Source organism: Geospiza fortis, unplaced genomic scaffold (assembly GCF_000277835.1).
Source record: "Geospiza fortis unplaced genomic scaffold, GeoFor_1.0 scaffold237, whole genome shotgun sequence".
NCBI classification, from domain to species: domain Eukaryota; kingdom Metazoa; phylum Chordata; class Aves; order Passeriformes; family Thraupidae; genus Geospiza; species Geospiza fortis.
Window position 1 is genome coordinate 229,514 of NW_005054319.1, and position 16,019 is coordinate 245,532.

Below are 16,019 nucleotides of genomic sequence, written 5' to 3' on the forward strand. Positions count from 1 at the left end.
ACACTTTCTGTCTTCTATTCTATTCTTTTAAGAAAATATTTAGCCCTTACTTTGCATCTGTTTGGGGAGTAGAAGGATGCTGCTCCTTTTCCCTCTCTGTTTTACCATTAGTGAATATCCATTAGCTGTTCCAGGAGAGCCTCTGTGCCTAAAGAGACTTGTGGAATATCTGTGTTCCCTTTCTCAGAACTGCATGAGTCAGCTGGTGTTGAGAACACACCTATGTTTTCCTCGTCTCCATCCCACACCCTTTTCTGCTCTAATAAATTCATGGCAGGTGGATTCAGACACGGGAGCTCCAGCTTCCCTGAGCCACTGGCACAGACGTAGGGGACAGAGGCCTTTGATAACCACCCCAGGAAGGAAAGCCTGAGACACAGTGCCAGATGTGCAGTTTGTTTAGAGCCAATGGAGCCATCCCATGTCCCTCTCCTCTGCATCTCCCACATCCTGTATGGACTTCCTTTCTTTGGCCAGGCTCTGTTCCTGTACCAGAAATGGTTTGATTTAGCAAGAAGAATCTTTGCACTGGAAAAATTGACCTGGAACCTGTCTGATATTTGTGCACAGTGACATCAGGGTGAGGAGAACAGGAATGACCCTGAAGAGTGGTCGTTAATAAGTGTTTTATGAATTGTGTGTTCATGTCTGTGCACACATCAGAGGCTGTGCTTGAGAGCAGGAAGTGGCTGCACAGAAGGCAGAGGAGAACCATCCTTTGTAGACAGTGATGTACACATTCCAGGGACTGTCTCAAAAGGTGCATCCAAGTCTACAAAGTCCACATGTCTAGGGATGCTGTCAGCATGAAATGAACATGTGCTTCCTGCAGCAGGTGTTTTGGAGAGGGGAAATGCCCCTGGTGTGCCCCAAGTGCCATTGTGTGATCACAGAACACCCCAAGCTGGAAGGGACCTGTGAGAATCATCCCATCAAACTCCCAAGGGATGAAACAGAGAGCTGGGGCAGGGCAGACCTACAACCTCCTCATTTACAGTTTATTCTGCATCTGTCCCATCTGGTTGGTTTTACAGCTGTTTTTTGGGGAAGACCAGCTCCTTTAGAGACCTCTTGCCCTTGTGCAGAATTTTCAGTCTCCACACAGTGTTTCTGTTTGTTGTCTGGCTGTTTCAGTTCCTTCATGTGAAGACCAGCAGCAGGAGAATTGATGTGCCATTTTGAGGGTCAGAAACAGGACAATGGCATCTACCCCAGGAATTTGAAGTTACTCATGCTCTGGAGTTTGAAAAATAAAAGTCAGGCTGCTGATGACAGCACACCTTCCAAATTCTCGTTTGTGGGTGTAGATCAGCTGCTGAGACCAGTGGCTTGTTCCTGCTGCATTCAGGCACCATAAAGATTCTAATGGATGAGTTCTGCAGGGGGTGCAAAGTGCTGAAATTTCCTTGTGCTCCAGTGGGTTCAGAGTTCCCACATGCAGCCTTTCTGCCCAGCCTGGATTTTCTTGAATTACTGCATTCCCTTTGGGACACATTGGTTGTTAAATGAAAATGTTCCTTTTCAGGTATTTGTGCTGAATGTGGAAGCTAGGTGCAGGAAAGAGTTTCATGGCTGCTCTGTTGGAATAATCTTTCTCATATATTTGTACATGTTTTTTTTACCCTGGGGTTTCATAATGGTGGGGGTTTTTTTCCCCTCCTCTCAGGGCTAACTGTTCTGCCTATTCCTTCCTGACTTACAGGTCTTTTATTGCAATTTAATATTTCTTCCTAATCTTTTCCAGGTGCACATATGATCCTGCTCTTGACACAGATCTTTTGCCACACAGGAAGACTGTGAGGAAGGTATGAAACAGATTGAGAGCACAGCTATTTATACAAATCATGGAAAGCTAGGATATGTAGATTTGAAATCTGTGTGTTACCTTCTGAGAAATTTTGCCATATCTTTAATTTTATTGTGTATCACCGGCTACCTTTCTGAAAGCTGGATCCAGAATTCACTGAAATCATTGGAAGTAATCCCTGACATTCTGGACCACTCTAGATCAGACCATAAACCAGGTGGTGGGATGCCTCTTTTGAACCTCTGGACTAGTCAAAGTTGTTATCACCACCTGTTATTAAATCAATAGTTTTGATTCTAATGACACCTCAGGCTTTTATTTCCATCCTCCAGTGGAAAGAAGGTGGCTGAGTGTGTGCTGTAGGTGGAGGGTGAAGACATTGTTTGAGCACACAGAAAGCACAAAGGTGGCAGAAGGCTCAGTGTCAGTCTGGGAGGAAATGCTGTGCATTAAATCCCCAGCTAGCTGTGATATTTGGGAAGTGCCAGTTGTCAGCACAGTGCCAAAGGAGCAATCTGCTCAGTGCTGGCAGCTCTGCTCTCCTCTGCCAATTCCAAATGCCACTGACTCGCTGGAGAGGGAACCCAGCCTACTCTTTGTTGGAGGGCTGATAGGTGTGAGGAGTGTAGTTGTGTAATAAGTGAAAGAAAGGACAAATCAAGAGGAAATGGAGGAATTCCTCAGGGTGCCATCTGTGATGCAGATTACCAGGGAGGCAGAGTGAAAGTGAATTTCTTCTTTTGTGGATTAATTCTGCCAGGCTGCAATCAGTGAGCTAACATGCATCCTGCCTTTCAAGATCATAAAAAGCAGTGCAAGTGCTGACATCTATTATTAACACTGCTTTCAAATCAGCACTGGAGAGAAATAATGGAATATATACCTGAAAGTTTCCAGCTACCACCAGAAAGGGCAAAAGGTGGGGAGGTGACTTATATCAGCCGCAGCTTTCTCTGCTCCCTCATCACCTCCTCAGTGCTCGCTGATGATTTCCTTGTGCTCATTAGTAAGGTGTTGAAGGTCAGGCCCCAGCTTTCATTTAGTAGTAAACAAACTGATTTTAGAGGGCAGAAAGAAGTCTTAGAGACTAAAAACATCTTTCCTATCTGCTCCTCTCTTCCAGTCAGCTGCCAGAGATGATTTATGAATGACACAATGATACATCTCTGAGGCAGAAACAGACCCTGTTGTTTACCAAGTCCTGAAGTCCGCATCCATTTTTCTGAATTTCTGCTGGATTTGAGTTTATATACCGATATTATTTATTTCAAAGCTCTGCTGCAGTAGCAGCAGCTGGCTTTAGACCTGACTGAAGCTGTATTTGATTGCTTTCTCAACAAACATAGTCTCTGCTCCACAGTTTATGATATGGATGTGTCTTTTTATCTCATGGAAAATATGAGCCCCACAGCTCATTTAGTGCTTTCTGTTTACTGATATGAATCATTGGAGGACTGTTATTGTTGCTGCTGTAAAAATAATAATAATAATAATAATAATAATAATAAAAACACACTGTGGAAGGAGAGTTCTAAAGGCTTTAATAGAAAAATTGCATTCTGGTAACAAAGGCTGCTCTTCAGCAAAACAGCGCCATGCAAATGCGCCACAGTGTTCCAGAATGCTGCACAAGTTCAGTGCTATGTGGGTTTTATATAACAAATAAGTTTTAAACCCCCAATTTAGTATGGAGATAGCAGCCTCACCTGCTTAAAATGAATCCTTTTATTATCAGTCAATTGGAGGGGAATGTATTGGTTGTATTTTTTATCCTATTCGAATAAAAGCCACATTTATGACTCAGTTTTTATAACCAATGGCCCATAATTGCAGCTGAGAAGTGCTTCTTGGATTATCAGTCCTTTCCAGAAGTTACATTCTCGTCCTAGGAAATGTTATCATGGGTGGTCTTGATGGAAAAGCACTGCAGACTCTAATGGGGAATGTTAAAGTGGCTTCATAAATCTGTGCACAAACTGAAGTGGCAGGTATGTTATTTCATTCTGCAGTCTGTAATGCAAGGAGGCTTCGAATTTCACTACAATGGATTTCACTGGGGGCTACAGTCCGTGGAAGAAATCTGAGCACCATGGAAACAACTGTAAAACTCTGGTTTCAATGGAAGCAGAATCTTATGCTGTCCCTTTTAGGCTGGTTTTTCCCTCAGCAGCGTCTTAATTGTTCCACCAAATTTGTTTAAAGTCTCTTCATAAGCCTAGCTAGGAGTAAAGCTGGGCCAAGATGGTGCTTTTGTGAAAATCCTGCTATGAGTGTAATATTTTTAAAAACTGAGCTCTTCATGTCCCATAGAATTATCAGACTTGCCTTATAGACCACTGATATTTATCCATTATTTGCCTAATCCTGGACTTCTTACCCAGAGTTAAGATTTAATGTTAAACCACACACACATGAGCTCTCTGATGAGGTAGCTGTTGCATAAGTAGTTGTGTTTTCTCTGTGCATGGACACTGAGTTCATCATGCTTTCTCCACGACCTCTGCCTGCTCCTGGAATTTTTCAGCGTGCTTACTGCCCTCCAGGTCAGCCTGCACTTCTTCCACTTCTCTCTGAGGCGGGCAGAGGCAGCACTTACAGCTCCTGCAGCTCCTCATGCTGGTGAGCATCCTCCTCCCCTTGGATCCAAAGGTCCTGAAAGCAGATGAAAGATTGATGTAAATAATGAAGGGAGAGGATGCTGAAAGTTGTAGGAGGTCTCTCTGCAAAGCTGTTCTTTAAGGTGATGCCAGCTTTTTTTTTTTAAAGAAACCAAAACTTAAAACCAAACCCCATGAAAACCCCAGCTCTCTCAGCATCATGTTTGCCTCTCATTGTAGCCACACTGACTTTAAGAGAATTGTTTCTGATTGAGGCTGATGTAACAGCACAAGTTAGGTTTCAGTGTGTGTGTACATATAGATGTGTATGGGGAGATAGAATCTTTGTTGTAAGTCTTTAAGTTACTAGAATTGGATTTTTGGCAGCAGTTGTATAACTTTATTCCAACAAAGAGACAGCTTTTTACTAATTTGCTTACTTTATTTTAAATTAGCAATGAAGAGCTGAAGGAAGCTCTCTAGTTTTACATCTCTGTTAATTTCCAGTCCATTTCTTGGCTATCCTATTCAAACAGCAATCTCAACTTCTCTTAAACACAGAACATTTTTGGTTTAATTACATATAAATAGTTCTTGGGTTTTCAGTTTGACAAAAGCTGTTAGTAATGCTTGTCTTGTATAAAATTTGTTGAAACTACTGCAGATTGAAATTGGTGTGAGTGGGAGAACCAGGGATTTTGAATATAAATTCCCAGTGTGTTCGAGATTTCTGTCTAAACAAGAGCTCATAATCTACTGCTTTGTTACTTAAGTATAAAATAGAACTGGAGTTATTTTCCATCCAGGAGCTTCCTCCAGCCTCTCCAGTTTACCTGGCCATGCTGTTGCAGTCCGGTCAGGCCTGGACAAGCTCACTGTTGTTCCTGCTGGCACAATCCAGCTGCATTTCCATTCTGAGCAGGTCAGTGGCCATCATTTCCAGGCAGAGATCTTCAGCACGCCCCTTCACTTCAGTCTCCAGACTCGCCTGCAGAGACTCAATTGCATGCTGGTGAGTGTTTCTGTGGACTCCAGTGAAGCATATGGTGCAGCAGTCTGTTATCTTGAGTCTGATCCAGCCCTTGTATCGAATTATTGCCCACCAAGTAATAAAAATATAGTGACTTTTCAAATCTGTTAAAACTGAGATACCAGGACTTTGTACCAAGCCATTCACAAATACCTCCTTTTAAAACAGGGCTGGAGAGATTTCAAGAGGTCATCCTAAGAATGTACAGCCTAAAATATGGATCAGCTCCTGCCAAACCAGCCCCACTTGATGTGAGACCAGACTGCATTTAACTTCCAGTAACAGAGACCATAACCTCCAGACAATCTGGTCCAAGCAGTAATTCCCCTTAATGATTAGCAAACTTTCCTAATGTCTAACTTAAAACCTCCATGCTACAACCTTATTATGTACATAATGTAATTATGGTCTACGTGATTATACATACAAACTCCATCCAGTTATAAATGCAAAATCCATCTGGTGGTGTGTGGGCAGCAGGCAGCAGGCTGGCAGGAATCTCTCACATCTGCAGCATTGATACCTCCAAGGAAGTCTCTGCTTCCTCCAGTGCCACCTGCAGTTTGTCCTTCTCAATTTCCAGCCTCACCATTTGCAGATCCTGAGTGTTCTCCCCTCCTTTCCTCAGCTGATTGATTAGATCCTTAATTTCCTCGAGGGAAGAAAACAGATATTTCATGTGATAGGTTTATTTCAGGACTATGAACTTTCCTGAGTGCACCAGACAGATCCTTTGACTGGAAATAGCATGAAATGGTTTCAGTCACTTTATGTCAGCCGCCCTTTTCTTTCATTGCTAGATATTATCCTGGATTTCTGAATGAGCCCTGCTAGCTGCATGTGTTCACAGAGGTGGAAGAATGAAGCACACTAATAATGAGAATTTTTTTCCCCAGTTTTTATCCAGCCTTCCCCTTTCCCCCTTTCAGATGGTTGCTTTCACAAAATGGGAACAGGACACCACATCATCTCCCTGCAGCAGGGAGGGGCTCCCTGCCAACTGATGGAGGTTGGGGGAGAGCCCAGGAAATTCTGGGTGTGTGCCAGGGTGTCCATCACTGTTTTCTCTTGGCCACAAGGACAAGAGACTGTAGCATCTTCTAAATGTTTAGAGTGTAATCTTCTGGAGAGTCCTATAAGAGATCAATTTTTGTAATTTACAGAACTGAAAAAAAGAAAGGGTGGGGGGAAGGGTGAAGGTGTCACTGAACAGCCAGCAGGGAGAGGGGATGCAAAGAGGGAGATTGAGAGGAGTCTGACTGGCTTGCTCTGAACTGATTGCTGGAGATGCTGAATCCTCTCCACAGAGGTTAAAGGGAATATCATCTTCCCAGGGTAAAGCTGGCTGTTGTTAACAGCCCCCCCAAGTGAATTGCTCAGAATTAGAGGATGCTAGTAGCCAGAACTGGCACTGCAGCCTCTCTTTTATGGCACCAAATTAATGTCCTCAGAGACTGAAAGCACTGCTAGGAATAAGGAAAGTGGAATTAGTGCTGGAAGACACCCCAACAGATCATTCAGTAGAAATCACAGGGCTTATGATGTGCACAATTTTTGTACATCAAACCAGTACTTAACCTTAAGGGCCTTGTTCTCTTTCTTCATAGATTCCAGGTGCTCCAAGGATTCTTCATAGGTATCCTAAAGCTCTACATTTTCAGTTGTGTACATTCCTTCTGTGAATTTACTTCAACCTGCAGCTCTTTGCCCTTTTTTGCCATTCCTTTAGCATCTTACCAAAGGCTCTGTGCCTCTTGTCCAGAGCAGCACAAGCAGCATTGGCCTGGAAAAATAAAGCCAAGCATTCACTGGACACAAGTTTTCTTCACACTTCACTTCTCTGTATATCCTGCCAGCCAGTCACAGTTAAATTGGCAGCCATTCTAAAGGCTGGCAGCATTTCTCTTGGTCACTCTGAATGGATGATTAAAATGTTTATGAGGCTGTCTTTCCTCACCATTAGGAATTTAACAAGATCACCCAGTTCCCATCAGTGTGATAGTCATCCTCGCTCCTGTGGTTATAATGATGCTGCTGTGGAGCAAATGTTTTCCACTTCAGATGTTCCTTGCACAGATGTGCTGCTGGTAATTGCCTGGGTTGATCAGTGTGACTTTTTCTATATTAAAGCAGATTCAGTTACAAACAAGATGTTATTCAAGACTATTTTAGACTGTTTAACTGCTTGTCATGAAGGGAAAGAATAAAGGTACATTTTTCTTTCCTAGGAGCTTTTAATCACAAATATTCTACATATCCTTATGATCCACACATGTGTTCAGATACCATGGTGACAAGCACACCACAGGAACCATAGAATAAAGAACTGCTTCATTAAAGAAAGGAATGGGGAAACAGATTTTTTCAGCCCAGTAATGCAATGCTGTATGTGGGATTTTCGGCTCTTGGGATCTGTTCTAAAGCCAACTGCAGGCATTGGCAGGTACCCAAGGACTTCAGTGGATTTGGAGCAGCCTTTGTGCCTATTTTAAGTAACATTTTTATTCAAATATCCTACAGTTGCACTACTATTCATGCTCTTACACTAACATGAGCAAGAGTAGAAATACTAATTTAATGAAGGAGCTGGTGTTTAAACTGTGTTGTTTAGCTCTGCTTTGAGTTTGGTTGTTAATAACCAGTGGCCAACCCACCAGTACTGCAACACTGAAAAGTTCAAAGCAGGATATCATTATCCTTTAAAGGAAGATGAATACTTTGCCTTGCAGTAAAGGAGGGCTTTTGCTTTAGCTGGACTCTTGTTTCTGGAAGTCAGCTAATGAGCTTATGAGAAGCATGCTGTGTGCTCCCAGGAATTAGCTGTGGCTCTCATCTGGGTTTTCTCTTGATGTGAGGAGCCTTAGCCTTGTTTCTCATGGCCATACAGATTGCTTGACATTTAGTGGAGAGACCTTAAGAAATAAGGAAATGGATCAAAGCTGACCTGAGTTAACAGAAAGTGTCCCAGAGCCTCTGGTACCAGGTCTTAGATCTTGGTGGTCAGGCTGAGAACATTCCTGGATTTCTGGCCTTCTCAAGTCAGCAGTGAGTTTCTCCACTTCATTCTGAAGCCTCTGCTTAGTTTTCTCCATATTGGCAGCCCAGGCTTGGACTGATCCCACTGTCTCCTCTGCTTTTGGAGCTTCACAGCCAATTTTTTCCTGAAGGAAAGATGGCAGAAATATCCTGGTGAGTAGATCATGGATTTGAAGAGTGGTGGAATCAGCAGCCCTCACCTACTGAACACCATCACTGTTTTCACCAGGGAAAAGATGGTAACATGGCAGCAGTCTCAGAAAACAGATTGTAAAAACTTCGGTGTTTGCTTTATCCTTAGGAAATTATAGTGGCTTTTGTAGGGCTAATGGAAGAGTAAAGTCCTGTTGAAATTAAAAAAGACTACCCAAATTCAAGCCTTAATCAGAAAGGTTTGTTTTCTGTTGTCAGTGTACCAATGTTGGGTCTCAATCGTCTCTGTTATTGCAAGTATTATTTTCCTTCTCTTGGCTGGAGCCCTTTGCTTTCTCTCTCTCTTACCAAATTACATCCCAAGATATCACATCCATGAGCTGTGACTCAGCAGCCAAGCTAAATAATGAGACTGCCCTAAGCCCCAGACTCCCTGAAAGCTGAGTGCTCATTTAGTTTCCTCCAGTTTTTCCTTCTGTCAATGGCATCAATCCTCTTTTGGCCCTCAGACTGTGACTTCAGCATTGAGTTTAGAGACCTGAACTGCAGTTCAGCTTTGTTTTTCTCCTCTTCTCCAGCTGCTCTTTCATCAGGTCCAAATCCTGCTTGGTGTTGTCTGGGCACCCACTGCAGCCATGCAGGACTCAAGGTAGAATATATTCCACTTGAACCTCTCAGTCCTGGACCATCTAGAGACATCTCAGCCTTCAAAATATCTTCCTGTTCAGGAGCCAAGGTTTTGGGGTTTTTTTTCCTTACCTGTTTTATGCTGTATTGGAGTGAATTGAATTGAGCTCATACAACTGAAAACAGAACTTGGCATGTCACCATCACTGTTTGCTTTCAGTGTTTCAAAGAATGATGACAGCAAACCCATTTGGTGATTGTTCTGAGCACAGAATCCTTGCCAGACTGGTGATATACAGGTGCAGCACTAGAATTACTCTTTGGAGATAAGCAGACATTTCCAACACACAGGTGTCAGACAGGGAGATGAAATGTTGATATATTTTGAGCCAGACTTTTGTGATCTCTGCAAATAAACTGCTGCACAATCCACTGAATGGACAGTGGACTGATAATCAGGTGGCTCTCTCTGTTCTGCTCTGCTGGCAGCTCATGGGAGACTTATTTCCATATCCATACAAGGCTCATGTCCCCCACATCCCCTCCAAGATCAGCTGGTGACAAGCCCAGACATTAACTTGGGTGAGGAACTTCTCCTTTGTGAGGGCTAACACAACAGATTTGTTACTCTGAAGTGGACAACGTTCAGGGGAGCAGGCAGTGCATGACCCATGACAGCAGCAGCCTCTGCAGGCAGCTGGTGTTCCCCAGCACCTTGGACTCCTCATCCATCTGTCTCCTCAAGGCATCTGCATGCAAGGTGAGAGAAAGCTTTATAGACAGTCTGGGAAAGCCTGCTCTGGGCTTCCTGGAGCTCCCAACTCAGCTGGCTGGTTTTGGCTGTGCAACAACTGTATAAAGAAGCAGGAGAGGAACTAATTCAATGTGACTGGAGTGAGAGAGAAGGATTGGGCAGATCTGTGAGAGGAAACAGGGCAGGGCTGCCAGAGCTGGATGGAATATAGGGGAAGAGAAGGATCTGAGGGAGGTAACATTGCACAAAGCTGTCAAGAATTTACCTTGGAGCCTGATGGCTTTATTTTCAGCTTGGCTCTCCCCTGCCGCAGCCAGCTGGGCATTGGCCTCAGCCAGGTTCTCTTCCAGCCAGTGCACATGAGCATGGGAGTTCAGCTGGAAGAGAGAGGTCAGTCATATGATGCTGAGTAAGGCTTCAAGGGCCAAGATATCCTCCCTCCCTGGCAAACTCACTTTATTCCAGTTGGTAATTGCACTGGGATGGCTGTAGCAGCCCGGGGGAGTGCAGAGTGCCCTGACCTTTGTGAGGGGGATGCCTGCTCCATCAGCCAGGATGGGCAGTGTTCAGCATCAGCTGCCAACAGCTGCTTCCTGGCATCAGCAGCTCCCACTGAGAGCTGGATTCTGCTTTGCACTCATGGCTGCACCTGTGGCTGCGCTGGTTTGGTGAGGAATTCCCTGCTGGTCTCTCCCCCTGGATTTCTGCAGAGATTCCATGCTTACGCTGAGATTACCCATTTCTGCCTTCATGAGCTGTTTGTCCATCTCCAGCTTTGCTGTCACTCTGGGGCATCTCCATGAGCTCTGCTATCCCAGCCATGGCAACTGCTCTTCCTGTGGCCCTGCCCGGCTTGAACTGACCTTGCTGCTTTCTGTGCCACTGGACGAGCTCCTCTACCTGTTTTCCCTTTTGCAAGGTGTCTGACAACATGGACCTATCTCCTGATATGGATGAGAATTAGTCAGCTCACATTTCTAAAGTGAATTAAAATGGAAATGTTCCTTATTATTGATGCTATCATTTTGTATTAGTCATTAGAACATGTTCAGAGCATTCTATTCAAATATAGCCTCAGCTTCCAGGTCTTCTTCCAGCTCTTCAGTGTCTGGAGTGACCGGAGTACACATAGGAGCACAGAAGTGTCTGTGAGCAGGAGATGTGAGAGAAATTTGTGGGAATATGAACAAGAATCTTAATTTCTTCACTCCTTTCTCTTTATGTTTGTCAGCTCAACTGGATTTTATTTCTTGGGAGAGATCTATGGCTGAGAATACTGAGCCAAGAAAGCACGAATGTCTGGCCAGGTGTCTCAGCAGACAGCTGATGTTATCTGCAGCATGGTTGGCTTCCTGTATGATGTTGGAATTTGGCCTTCAGGAATATAATCAAGCTTACTTGAGGGAAATAGAGGCTTGTTCACAGAAATAGCTGCAATCTAGGTCTTTGTGTCTAAGTTTTTGTTGAAATGCTGAGTGTTTAGTTAAATATTTGAACACTGAAATACTTGGATGAAATAAATATTTGAATTCAGAATGGTAACACTGCACATCCTGTGAACTGTGGCCTCATTTCTTGTTTGATTTACCACCTTTCCTTCCAGAGTGAGAGGGACAGTGCCTTGGAGGGCAGTAGAGTCCATGGAAAAGACTACCAGACATCTTTGCTGACTTCCTGAGGAGGATCCTGGATCACATCACCTTTCTCCTGGTCAGAGCAGCATGGCAGGAGATCGGCAGTGAGCACACAGGTCCCCAGACTTCACAGTGGAGTTTCCAGTGAGTGGGTAATACACAAGACAAGCTGGATTCAGAGCTGGCTGAACTGTTCAGGCACTGGAAACTAAAAGGCACATGTTTCCAAGCCCAGGGGTTTCACAAGCCCATAGAGAAGTCAGAATCTGCTGTAGAAAAAACATCAGCATCTGCTTGGGGAAAAATAAATACTAGATCTCAGCTGGTTCTGTTATTTAAGGATTTAAAGAGAGATGGGATCCAGACTCCACTTCAACCAGGTAGGTTTAAAGGGCTGTATTAATCTTTTATGCCAACTCAGTCTTATCAAAAAGTCAAAGCTGCACAAGCTGCCTGTTGTGGGGTGGCAAAGGTAGGACATTACAGCAGATGAATTAACCCAAATTTTATTTTCTGCTTGTAGTGAACAGCTGAGATTTAGTGTCCTGTCTCCCTAATGGGACTGGCAGGGTGCTTAAGTCCCTTTTCCCTTTGTGGAAGCTCCTCTTACCCCATCATTAACAGGTCTGCACAGAAAGGCTCAAGCAGCCTGGGAAGCTGAGCCTGAAGGACTAAAACACTTAATTTTTCTTCTGTCACTTAAGTGTCCCAGTGGCCTTGCTCTGAAGCACAAGGATCTTGTATTCCCTGTGGAGAATTTGAATTAGCAAAGCTTGCAGTATGTACTAATGATTGTACACATTGCCTTTGCTACTTAGCTCATTAACTAGGTAAATTAGTGGTTTGGATAATATAGAGTTGGATATTTGTATTCCAGGAAGTTAATTTCTAAGGGGAGGTTTCTCAGAGCAGTGCTGGCAGACCATTCACTGAAGTAGTCAATAGTGACACTAAAATGAAGTTCTAATTTGTGATAATATTTTGCAATTCTAAAACAGTTTTTGTCTGAGGATCAGAAGGCCTTACATAAACATGAATCATTTAAGCCTCATAACTTCCCTGTGATTATACACACTTTATATGTGGGTGAGTGTGGAAGATGAATTACAAATATCAGACAATGAGTCAGAGAAAGACTTAGGAAACAAAATCTTGCATTTCTGTTTCTGCCTGCCTCAATTACTGAACTGTACTTGTGCTTGTCATTGGATTAATGCTGATGAGATCTGGACTTTCCCAGTGAATTTATGGTCAAGGGACTTTTCAGCTGTAGCTGATGCTGTCAGAGCTGTGACGTAGCACAACTGCACCCAGTAGGATTGTGTACCCTGGGAAATTCCTCTCCAACTGACACATTAAGCCATGAAAATTCCTTAGAACATATTTCAAATTTTGCTCATTTCATCTCCTTGAGGTTGGCAGTTGTCGTTTTGAGGTCACATTCTGCTTTAGGATGAGCCTTTTTTGTCTTGCCATGGATTTTCTTTTCTTCTTCAGAGTTGTCCTCCAGCTAGCTGGAAAAAGGAGAATAAATGTGAAAAAATACTTTGTAACAAGCATAAAAATCATAGAATCATGGGATGATTGGGTTGAAAGGGATTTAAAGACCATCCCATTCCACCCCCTGCCATGGGCAGGGGCACCTTCCACTATCCCAGGTTGCTCCAAGCCCCATCCAAGCTGGCCTTGGACATTCCAGGGATGGGGCAGCCACAGCAAACATTTAGATGATGTTTATCAGAAGGGCCCAACATGTTGAAACCAGAGCAAAGAAGGTCATGTAAAATAGAGACCAGGGCAACTGTACCTCAGGTATCTAAGTGGCAGATTGGCTGCTGTTCTTGGGCAGGTGGTTCACATTGTTCTCCTCACCTTGCAGTTTTCCAAGAAGGGAGAAGCCAAAACCAGTGCACAGAGTTGGGTGAGAAGCTAAACCCTGCCCTGGCAAGAGACTGAAAACCCAACGAATTCATCCAAGGTGCTTCTGGAGAGCAGCCTGAGCTCCATGTGTGGCTTTCAATGGGGCCACAGGAGCTTGGTCCAGCAGTGACTCTTCCCAAAGCATCCTGCTCGCCCTCAGAATTCACACAGCTCTTTTGGGCTGTGGCACAAGTTGGCAACACTTCACTGTGTTAAATACCTAGAAAAATACAGCCCCTTCCTGTTTGTGCAGCATGCTGGAGTCTCACAGCATTGAACCAAGTAGACAATGGGGTTTTTTCCTTTTTCCCAGACCAGGAGAATGAGAATGGGAGAGAATAAAGAAAAATGAAACAGTTCTTTCTGCCTGGTGAATTCCCTCCAAAGCCCTCTTCTCCTTTTGGCATTTAGTGACTGAGTCATTCCAAGCAGAGAGATCTAAGTTTGAACCCCGTGGTCTAATGCCTGCAGACAGGAAAAGGTTTTTGTGGATCACACAAGCCGTTAGCAGCAGCAGGACAAAATGTCACTAGAAACTTGTGCTTCTTTAGAAGGAATTTGAGATTCAGTTAATAAATTCTGAGGCATATGAGGCATCTGTGAGTTTAACATCCTGTGGAAGTTAACACTGACTTCAGAAGAAGCAGCAGACAGCCACATGGCTGCTCTGGTGCAGATTTAAAACTTCTCCAATTACATTAAATAAAAAACAATTCAGGTGCAGGAGAGGGAGAAGCATTCCCCAAGGCTGGATGGAAAGGAGTTTCACGGCTGCAGAGGGAGATGTGTTATAAGCAGAGGCCTACCAGCATCATTACATAAAAGTGGGTCTAATTAATAAAGAATGTCAAGGAAATACAATGTCTTTATGTAGAGAGATCCCTAAAAAATCCTGTGAAATGACTATTGCTATCAGGTAGGAGGGTGAAGTGAATAATTTAATCCATCCCAGGTTGTATGAGATGCTAGAAGACAATATAAGAAACCGTGGGGGAGATGAGCTGAGTAAATCTGAGCATCCCAAAAGGTGCTCTGAGTGGAAGAGCTGTAATGGTTGGCTGGGTTCATTTACCTGAAGAATAAGGCAGAAAAAGCCCCTAGCTATGTGTCATACCCACTTCTCCTTCTGGGTTTTAGCCAGGGTGTTCTCCAGCCCTTCCAAGTGCCATTTCAAATGGCTGAGCTAATCCTCCAGTATCCGCTTGCTGGCCCTCCTGTCAGCTCCTTCACATCCAGGAGCTGCCTCAGGAGACCCATCCTTCATTTTGGGCCATCCAACAAGTTCCCTTGTTCCTAATGAATCCAGTGTTCATCCTGTGAAAGGCTGCTGATAAGAGTCTTTTAACATGCCTGTGTTACAGCTGATCTCTGTGACTCAGGCCACAGCTTCTGTAAGTTAAGCATCAAAATCTCTGTTTGTACACACACAGGTTCCTAAAAAAGAGTTTGCACTTCAAAAAGATGCCACCCCAACTTGCTGTGGCTCGTACTGAATATCAGTGGTGGACCAGGGACAGAACTTGTGACAGCAGATCCTTTGCTTTAACCAGGAGGCTTTTCAGTCTTTATTTGAGTTACAGTCAGGCTGCCTGTGAAGCTCATGCATCATCCCCATGTGCTCTTTATTCATTCCACATTCTGAAAAGGAGCCTCTTATGAGTCACCTGAGGGAGCTGATGCCCTGCCTCGATGAATCTTGAGCCTTTAACCATTCCCTGTGGATAACAGCCTGAAGTTGGGTGGAGAGGTCACCCTTCTCCTGGCTCAGGGTGGCTTGCCAGCTCCTCTGCTCTTTCCTGTCTTCTCTGAGCTCCCAAATCTTTGAGAGAGAATCTTTGACATGATTCTTCTCACCTCCCATCCCTTCAGTTACATTTCCTCCTCCTGCTGAGCCACATTCAGCAACAGCTTCACCTGGAAGTATGGAGTCCAAGCAATGAGGCTCCCAAAACAAGCCATTTCTATTCTAATGGCTCCTAAAAGCCCTGAGGTGGTCATTTTATTATCAGATCCTAGAGGGTTTTGCATACCAGTGGGAGGCCTGGTGTTTCCTGAAATGCCTGTTTAGTGCAGTTTCATATCTCTGGTGTGAGTAATACAGCTCCTAGAAAAGGTTGTTATGGAGCACAGGAGCAGATCTGTGTGCCAGCGCAGAAGTCAGGACTGTATGCCAAATTCTGAACTGATATAAATGCAGAATGATTCTTATCATGATCTAGATTCACACCAGTCCTAATGGGACCAGAACCCTTTGAAAGCTTTTACTTTCTGAGGCTGTTTCTTAGCCTCATTTGGCTCACACTGGAGCTGGAAGGTGTGTACCCAGATAAAAAAGCAGATTTTGGTTCAACCATATGTAGAAAATTTGCTTTAATTTTTTTGTTTGTTTCACTTAAACTTGTATATCTTGGTCAGCACTTTCTTTCGCCTCTTGCCAGAAACCCAACTGATTTGTCCATCC